Source organism: Octopus sinensis, linkage group LG4 (assembly GCF_006345805.1).
Source record: "Octopus sinensis linkage group LG4, ASM634580v1, whole genome shotgun sequence".
Classification (NCBI taxonomy): domain Eukaryota; kingdom Metazoa; phylum Mollusca; class Cephalopoda; order Octopoda; family Octopodidae; genus Octopus; species Octopus sinensis.
In genome coordinates this window covers 40,198,548-40,208,547 of record NC_043000.1, presented here as the reverse complement: position 1 = coordinate 40,208,547, position 10,000 = coordinate 40,198,548, and positions in this window count along the sequence as shown.

Here is a 10,000-nt window from a genome sequence, read left to right as displayed (position 1 = left end):
ACAAGGGGGAATTATAACAAAAGAACTGCCACAAGAAGTTGCAACAGTTTTTTCAACAACACAAAACGTAACAAGTTCAATAACAGGTTCAATAATACACTCACCAAACAGCAAAAAGTACAACCGAACTCCAGAATGAGCGGAATTTCGGAACATCTTGTTCAGGTGGATTATATAATAAGAGCGAAAGTTACATGTTTAAATAGATTATGAAGCTATAGATAATAGTGTTTTAAGATGAATCCAAATACATAGAGTAACTAGGTTAAAATCATATAAACTAATTATTAGTTTTCTTTTTTTTTTATGGGGAAAAAAATTTAAAAGTTGGCAAATATTTATTTCTACAAAGAATAATGACAGCTGAGATCTTGTTAAGTAATTTTTTTTGTCAGCACGGAGTATATAGATCGCTTCTTTTGTGCATAATTTTAAGTTTCTGATGTGTGTATTGTATGGTGTGATTTCCGTTATAATAGACCAATCTAGACTGAATTCTTTATTGCGCATTTTTAATTTATTAATGTGGGTAGCTAGTGCAGTTGAATTTTTTATTTCTTGATTAATAAAGGAATTTGTCTATATCTAGTCTTAATATCTTGACTATATCTAGTCTTAAAATTAGTCGTGCTTCCTATATATATCTTTTTTGATTCACTTAGGATTGAAACCTCAACTTTATATATGACATTTCTCCTTAAACAGAATCCCTTTAAGGGACATAACTCTCGGTAACGGATATTACATGTTTTATTTCCATGCTTCACCTTTATATTTTTAATATCAGGATTCTTATTATTGTTCATATTATGGTCAGCTATATTGCTATCTCTATCAATACTATTATTTCTATGTTTAAATCTATTATTGGCCGCAATTATAGATCCTAGATTGGGCGTGGTTGAGTGCGATAATTTAAGACAGGATCTATTAAAATGGGATGATATTTATGACCTAATGGGAAATTACTGTCAATAATCATAAAAAATGATTTAGGGAGGTTTCTGACTTGGAGGGAAAAAGGAAGTGTAAACCAGATAATTACCCGTTTCCTCACCGAGTTGTTCCTACTCTGCCCAGTATATTTATTATTATTATTATTATATTTAAATTAATTAGTGTCTTCTATTAATGTGTTGATTCTGATGCTCAGTGGGGTTGTTCACGGGAGGGATGCCAATGTTTAATTTCGCAAGAAACTGAATCCACTGCCCTTCAATACTGTATTAAAAAGGATGCAATGTTATAAAAAATCTTTTCGTTAGCAGATAAGTTAGAGATTCTGATCGATACTCCTTTGGCTACTCCATTAATAACACTTTGGGGATGATTTGATAAGGCGTGGATAAACTTAATGGCTTTATTAAGCTTATGGTAAGGATAAAACAAGCCATTATCTAATGTGTGTATATATATATATATATGTGTGTGTGTGTGTGTGTGTGTGTGTGTGGTGTGTGTGTGTGTGTGTGTGTGTGTGTGTGTGTGTATTATATATATATATATATAGTTCAAGTTTACAGAAAACAAAAGACGAAGACAGAAGAAGGAAGAAAAAGCGTGTGTACCAGTTTAACGCTCGGGAAGAATGGAAAAGTCTTTGACATTTCGAGCCTGCGCTGAACAGAGGACTGAGAGGAAAAAATAGAGAGATCGAAAGAAAAGAACGGAAAGAGAAAATATATACAGAAATTAACGGTCCAACATGATGATGATATATATATATATATATATATTCTCATATCGAACGGAAATGGAAATTAATAGAAATTTTCACTTCCAGTGGCCTAGCATGTATAAATTTAGTCCGAAGACTATGTATTATTCATAAAATACAGTGTATATTTAAACACATAATAGGAATCCACTCATGGGATTCACCACGCTAGAAATAACAGCTAGGTTCTAAAACCACAAAATTAGGGATAAAATCCCGAAAGGAACGAAATGAAAAATAAAAACTTTTACCATCTATTTTTCTGGACCAGTTGGTTTCTGATTTGTGTTTAGCAAATAAGATAATTTACTAGGTGAAATCGTCATCAACAGGTACACCTCAGATGAAATATATAAACACGAGGCAATCAATTATATGCCTTTTTTTTATACATCCTAACTTTTTTCAAATCTACTTCGCAGGCGCAGCTCCTCGTGGGCAATAAAAAATTCGAAAATTTTCCACAATCAATATTGGGATACACAATCTTATGCTTGATCTTCACAGTAAACCCACATACATTAACGTTGCAGAAATAACAGTCCATGAAATGATCCTTTGGCTCTCTCCATATCATAGGTATTGCAAACGGTATTGCTCTCTTCCTCTTATTTAGCCAATCCCTTAGTCCATTTGAACAAGCTGAGCAGATGATGTGCGGGGCCCAACTCTTATCTTGATCCCCGAGAGAGCAGCCAAAGTATAACTGGTAGATCTTGATTTCACTTGTGATGGCACGTTGCTGAGCTTTGGTGGTAAATGAACCACAGACATGACAAAATATATCAAGACTGTTCTTGCAATACCTTGACATCCTGAGTAGAATTTTATGATGATGATGACTTGGCACCTTAAACTGAAAGTAAAATTTATGGAAAGAAAAGATTATGAAAACATAAAATTACAAAATGAATACAAATAGTTATAAAACAGAAGTCAGAATTTACCTGTATAAGATGTTTACATGTAGCGATATTGCTGATGGGAGTTATATACCACTCTTATCTCATCAGAAAAACTGTGCCTGATAGAAGGAAACCGATTACATTTTTGAAATCTGCGGACAAAACAACACATAAGACACCATATAATATCCCTGATGAAAATTGGCTGTTGACCAGTGGTATTGGAGTTTTAATATATGGTCATATATTATAAGAGGTGTTTCTTCTGATAAGACCCTATGAAGGAAGTGCCTGGGGAAGAAGATGGAAGGACGGATGAATGTTTGAATGTTTTTGGCAGGAGTAAAACCATCACATGCCCGAATTAGCGTTTAAGAAACTTCATTTTAATCAAAACCTTGTTCAGACCAAATTCCCTAATTAGTAATCTTTTTTTGCGTAAGGTTGCTTTACTGCCCTCTGATACCATGATTTCCCAACGTCGTGGAATATCACGTGATCACGTGACCGCCCAGACTATCAGATGCTGTTACACATCACTGACCACAATGCACTTTGCATCGTTTTAGCCTTCAAATGACGCCACATCGCTGGCTATATGAGCAGACCAACATCCCATCCGCCTGATCAGAAGGAGAACTTGAGCAACGGGAAATGAAGTGTTTTGCCGAAGAACACAATCCTCTACTCAGCCTGGAAATCGAAACTAACGATCTAGCGATCGTGAGGGCATCATCCTAACCACTAGGCCACGTGCCTTTACTTTATGGAACATGCCATACATAAATAATAAAATTACGAATATAGAGGTAAACACAAATATTACCCAAAATGCATTTTCTTATAATTCACCTTCGTCTATTCATCACTATTTCTCACAGAACTTTAAGCAATCTATTGTGGAATACTTGGGCTCCACGTAGTTCCGATTGGGGAACGCTGTCTTAAATTCTAACTACAGAAATACAAATCTGAGTTACTAACCCCATACTACAAAAATACTAACCTATTACTCCTAACTCCAAATAACAGAAACACTAACCTTAACCTTACCAGAAACTCTTAACCGCTAACCAATTATACCCGACCTAAACCTGATCATAGAATTAACACTGACGCTCAGTGAGAATCCGAAGAACCACTCCCTACAAATAACCCTAACTATGACTCTTACACTAACCCCAAACGTAAGTCGAAACCCTAATATGCTTACTCAGACAAGCTATTTAGTATTCTCATATGACATATTTTAATTCAAACCTTGTAATATACAGTATCAAAATTAAGAGCCCGGATGTCAATGTATATAATCTTTTCGTTTCTGAAGTTTGTCAAATTGGTTTTCCACACATTTTTGTAGAGTCAGACGACAGTTTTTAATATAGTAATGCCACCAGATGGCAGCTATGTATAGAAAAGCTGTAGGTTTCCGACATACATTTTAAACACATTGTGACATCATTGACATCAGTGACCTTTGAAGAGGTCACCGTCACCTGACTTTTGCAGAGATGTCTGTGATTCTGCTTGTTTGCGTATATGTATATAAATGTGTTTGTGTGTGTGTACATATATATACATTTGTAACGTGTGCACTAATATGTATGTGTTTGTGTGTGCATATACCTATATATTTATACATCCATATATACATATTATGTGTGCACGTATATGTATATATGCATGTATGTATGTGTATATATATATATATATGCATACATGCGCTTACGTACATACATATACACATAAATACATACGCACATGCGCGCACACACACATCTAATATTTCGTTTAAAAGTTAATAGCCCTTTGACATATTCTCTCGTATTTACTGTTGTAGAAAAAGAGGTTGGTTAATGAGCGACAAATTATCTATTGTGTATACGTTTTCTTTGCATTGTTATTATCATCATTACCATTATCATTGTAGCTGTTGATCTTCTTGTTGTTGTCGTTGTGGTTGTTGTTCCTGTCATAGTGTTTCCAAATTTGTCCCACTTACTTGTTGACTGTCATGACGACAAACAGTAATATGATTTCTAGCTTTGGCCCAATGTCAGAAATCCTGAAATGAGGTGCTTTAGTCAACCAGTTTCACCACCCAAATAAGAACTGGCCTGGTTTTCATTTTATCAGCCTCGGATGAATAAAAGGCAAATTCGACAGTGATGAGATTTGAACACAGGACGAAAAGAAATGGAGGTACATAAACATTAGCAACATACTCTGATATCCATTGCACCGAAGAAAAGAAGAAAGAAAATGTAAAAAAAGTTTATTGAGCGAGGTACCTTTTGAAAAGTCAACCAACGAGACACATTTACACCGAAGGAAGGACTACAACCAGTTGTCAAGACTCTCATCCACGAGGGACCGATGCAAGATGAGTCGAAACGATCGTTGTGATTAATAAAGAATCTCGTGAATTCTGAAGTAAATGCAGTGGTACTTATATCATTGCTGATGATGACATTCGGTAGCCGCAGACAGTGAACGTGCTTTAATCGGCATACTATCAGGTGTAGACCCAAGTTTAAAATATTAAAAAAATGCATATGAAAATGAAAAATGCTTTTTTGACCGGTCGGTTTCATTTAACTGATTGCAGCTAACATCTCAAATTTTAGCACAGGCCATGAATGTTAGAGGATGAGGTTTAGTCAATGACATCGACCTCTGTAGTTAACTCGTACCTTATTTTTCCCGAAAGTATGAGAGACAAAGTTGACCTCGGCGAGATTTGAGCTCAGAACATAAAGAGCCGGAAGAAATACCGCTAAGCATTTATGTCCGATGCGCTAACGATTCTTGCCAGCTCACCGCCTTAGGTTGCACCTTGTGTCATAAGTCTGTTAGTGGCGTCATTATTTTTGTTACAAATGCATCGTGCACCCGATCTTACAACGGCATCAATATTATTTTATGTTACAAATGTGTCACAGACTACACTTTTATCACTAGTAACATTTTCATGTTGCAATTGCATCATGGACTGTTCTTCATATCATGGTGTGCATACGCCTGCGCGCGTGTTTACGTTAAACTATGTCAAGATGTCCACTGCTGATGAAGCTGTAGATCTTGTTTACTTGAACGGTTTTACGTTCATCTCCTCCATTGATATGTTTGACTTATAGAACGAATCACATTCATACTATTTAGCTGATACCGTTTGCAGATACCTATACAATATAAGTATTGGTTTGCAAGATACCTATACAATATAGCTGATACCTCCCAGTTTTAGAAAAGCTTACTGAATAACATTAACATCCTCATAAAAAGCCTTAAGAAACTACCAGAAGATGACGCCACTGCTACTCATGCAAATAAATGTGTTCTTTTTTGTTTCGTTTACATCCCTTCGAGATTCAGCCATTAAATTTGTATTGCTTAGTCTTCGAGCAATTTTTGTAGCAATGTCTTTATCAACGCACAGTCAATTGCTGTCACTTCCTTTTTTTTACCCTTCGACAATTCCTTGCAACACTCTCTTCGTTAGCGTGTACTAGATGCTTTCGTACACATCGGGATTCTCGAAACATCATCTCTTCACCATGCACTAAAAAGATATATAATATTATATACGAATATACAATCCTTCCATTAAACATTAACACACACACACAAACACACACACACACACAACACACACACACACACACACACCACACACACACACACACACATACATACATATATATATATATATTATATATATATATATATATATATATATACGACGAGCTTCTTTCAGTTTCCATCTACCAAATCCATCTACAAGAGTTTGGTTGGCCCGAGGCTATAGTAGAAGTCACTTGCCCAAGGTGCTACACAGTGGGATTAAACCCGAAATCATGTGGTTGAGAAGCAAGCTACTTACCACATAGCCACCGTGGTCATCAATTCTTCTTTCAGTTATCTTGAACTACATTATAGCATCTTTTCCTTAATAAGACGGTAGGGTAGTGATTTGAATAAGATTTGAGCGCTGTTTCTTCGAGGTCAATCGACTGCGTAGAGAATCCTTTGGTGGAGGCTTTTGTTGTTTAGACTAAAGTCACATCTGAGCATACCTACGATCAGAGACGTTCCAGTATTGACCATCCCATCTTTTTTCAGCCATAGCGGATCTAGGACTGCATTACCTATTGCATCTTCCCTTTTGTAAAATAAACATTAAGTTACAATTTGAAGAAAATGCCAGTTATCTCTCGTAGGACGAGCGACCTCGTAGAGGCTGTCTTGTTGTTGTTGTTATTGTCGTTGTGTAGCTGTAAGTAAGCCATATTCAAGTAGATCTATGATCATAAGCATCCGAGTCGTAGCTATCTCACTTTTTTTTTCTATGGGTCTTTTCTGTTTGGTTGCCAGCAGCTGCTAACGTCAATTTTCTGTTCGAATTGATTTCATATTCAGCGTAATGATACACTTTTAATGACGTGAACGTAATCTTCGCTATAAATCAATAAATAAAGAGTTATTAGCAATTAAAGTTTGAACATTTTGATAATTTTAGCCAATCATAAGCCACAGACACATTCCTGCCTGCTTTGATAGTAACAAGCGGACACATGGGAACTCCTTTGCCTGTTGACAGCAGTCTTGTTTACTCGTTTCTTTTTGTCATTGAGCATTCAGGTGGTTGTGAGGTGTGCTAAAAATAACAGCTAAATAAGATTTTTTTCGATAAATCTTTTAAAATTAAAGTTTATTTGCCAACATCTCGCTCAGAGATTTAAGACTAACCGTTTTTCTCTTTTGAATTAACACAAACATTTATTTACACGAAAAAAAATTACCGGAGAACTTTCGTGCTAAAAATAGTAGCTAAATAATATTCATTTACATAAAAGAAAATTACCGGAGACATAACATATGTTGTTTACAAATATTGACAACACTTGCTATTTTCAGGATGTTGACGAGAGAATATGACAGCTTCCAAATCTTGCTTCCTGATTGGGTGAAAACGATCAAACTTTAAACCTCTATAACGTTTTAAAAACATTTTTCTGGAAAAAAAAATTAAATAACTCCAGCAATTCTGTTTGGGCAAGTCTCTTATTGTGCCAAATTTTATAATTTTCGGTAAACTTTAATTTTTGGAGTCGCTGGCAGCCAAACAGAAAAAATCCGTGCAAAGGACTCAAAACCGCCTTATCCAGTGTGTCATTTTCTAAGACATCGGATGTCAATTAAGAAAGATCTTACTGCTATCTCTAGCATGCCATGCTGCACCCTCTGAGATGGTGGAGTTATTGCTGTTGGTAATGCTGCTACTGTTGCTTGTATTATAATTCGTTCTGTTATTGCATTTACATACGAGACTTTTGCAGACACTGTTGACACCTTTCTTACTCACTTACTTACTCTCTCACAAGTTTTCACTCTCTTTCTCTCCTTCCTTCCATTTCTCTTTTTTCTTCCTCTTCCTTTCCATTCTCTCTCTCTCTCTCTCTCTCTCTCAAATATATACATACATATACTTGCACACAGAAAGACACATGTATACATACGCTCTAAAATATAAACAGACATGCGCATATTGTGCATTCTACAACATGCACAATCACCTTGATACAGAGACTCGCCATTCCTATACACATATGCATATGAATGCACATAAAATTATATACTTAGATAAACACATGCCCATACAGACACGCCCATGCACACATACACACACACACACATGCGCGTACGCACACAAACAAACATATACATATGTGCGCGCATGCGTACAAACAAATATATACACATCCGCCTATACACATATAAACACACAGACAGACACACCTAAAATGGACACACACAATATAAACATTAATGGAAAAAGAAACGTACTCATATAAACACAGTCACATACACGTTATCTATTATACTCATACGCCCACACAATCGCTTTATCACTTTACCTTATCCCAAGTCACCAGTGTCAAAGAAAGCAGTGGAGTGGTGGTGGCGGTGGGGTGCTGGATATGGTGGCGGCGGCGTTGGTGGTGGTGGTGGTGGTGGTAGTGGTGGTGGTTGTGGTGGTGGTGGTGGTGGTGGTAGTGGTTTTGTTGTTAGTCTTGTTGTGATCGGTGGGGGTTGGTGGATAGCAGCAACGACATGTGACAGAATTAGAATTTATGGGTGGGGTAGCAAGGAGCGACGGTAGATGTCGTGACTGCAGTAAGAGCAGTAGGGATTGGTGATACAATTAGACTGATAATAATGGTGGTGGTGATTGTGTTGGTAGAGGTGATTGTCCGATTGAAGTATTTATTAGCAAACTGATGGTCGTGATCCTGTCGTTATTATCTTTAGGGTAGAGCGCATCGTTAACTGTGAGCAGCTCCCCATTTCTTCAATTGAATCCCTGTAGCTCTGTTTTCCTCCATATTGCAATAAGACAGGAGTATCTCACCACCGACATATCCATGTATTCATTGCTTTGATAATACTCCCTTTATTCTTGTATTCAGCATCTTCCTAATCCTTTTCGAGACTTCCCCTCATTTTTCTTTCAATTATCCTATCGTCCTGCAGTATGCCTAGATACTCATGTCCTCCATTATCTCTCAGCAATCTAACAATATCCTCCATTATCTCTCAGCAATCTAACAATATCATCTTCTCATTTTACACCATCAGATTTCATAGTTCGGTCTCTGATAATTAAAACGGCACTTTTATTTACTCAGAACTGCACACCAGTATCATTGTTGAATATTCTTACTATCTGGGTCAGAGAGTCCAGATATTTTTCATTTTTTCGTTTACAGTTTGAGGTCATCCGTACAGGATAAGTTATGTAATTGGCTTTAGCAAGCTCGCAGGCAAGTCTGGGTTTTCTCAGTATACTTCTCAAAGGGATTAACCAATTGGCGAGAAGTAACGGAGAGAGTGTTTGTTTTATTATTGGTTTCAAATTTTGGTGCAAGGCCAGCAATTTCAGGGAAAGTGTAAGTCGATTGCGTCGACGCCAGTACTCAACTGGTACATATTTTATCGACCCCGAAAGGATGAAAGACAAAGTCGACCACGGTGGAATTTGAACTCAGAACGTGAAATGCCGCTAATCATTTCGCCCTGTGTGCTAACGATTCTGCCAGCATGCCGCCTTATGTTTGCCTTATTATTATTAAAAGTAAATGCTAGCTTGCAGAACTGTTTGCGCGCCGGACAAAAGAAAATGCTTAGCGGCATTTCGTCCGTCTTAGTCAACTTCCTCTCCTCTCAAAAACTCCTGGTCCTGTGCTCTCATCGATTTTTTGAAGTTCCGTTTGGAAAAGAAAGTGATGGTGGTGAGGGAAGTGCTACCTCTCAGTTAATTTGTGAAAAGATGCGTGGCTGCGACAAAAATGGCTAGAGTGAATGGTCCTACCCTAAG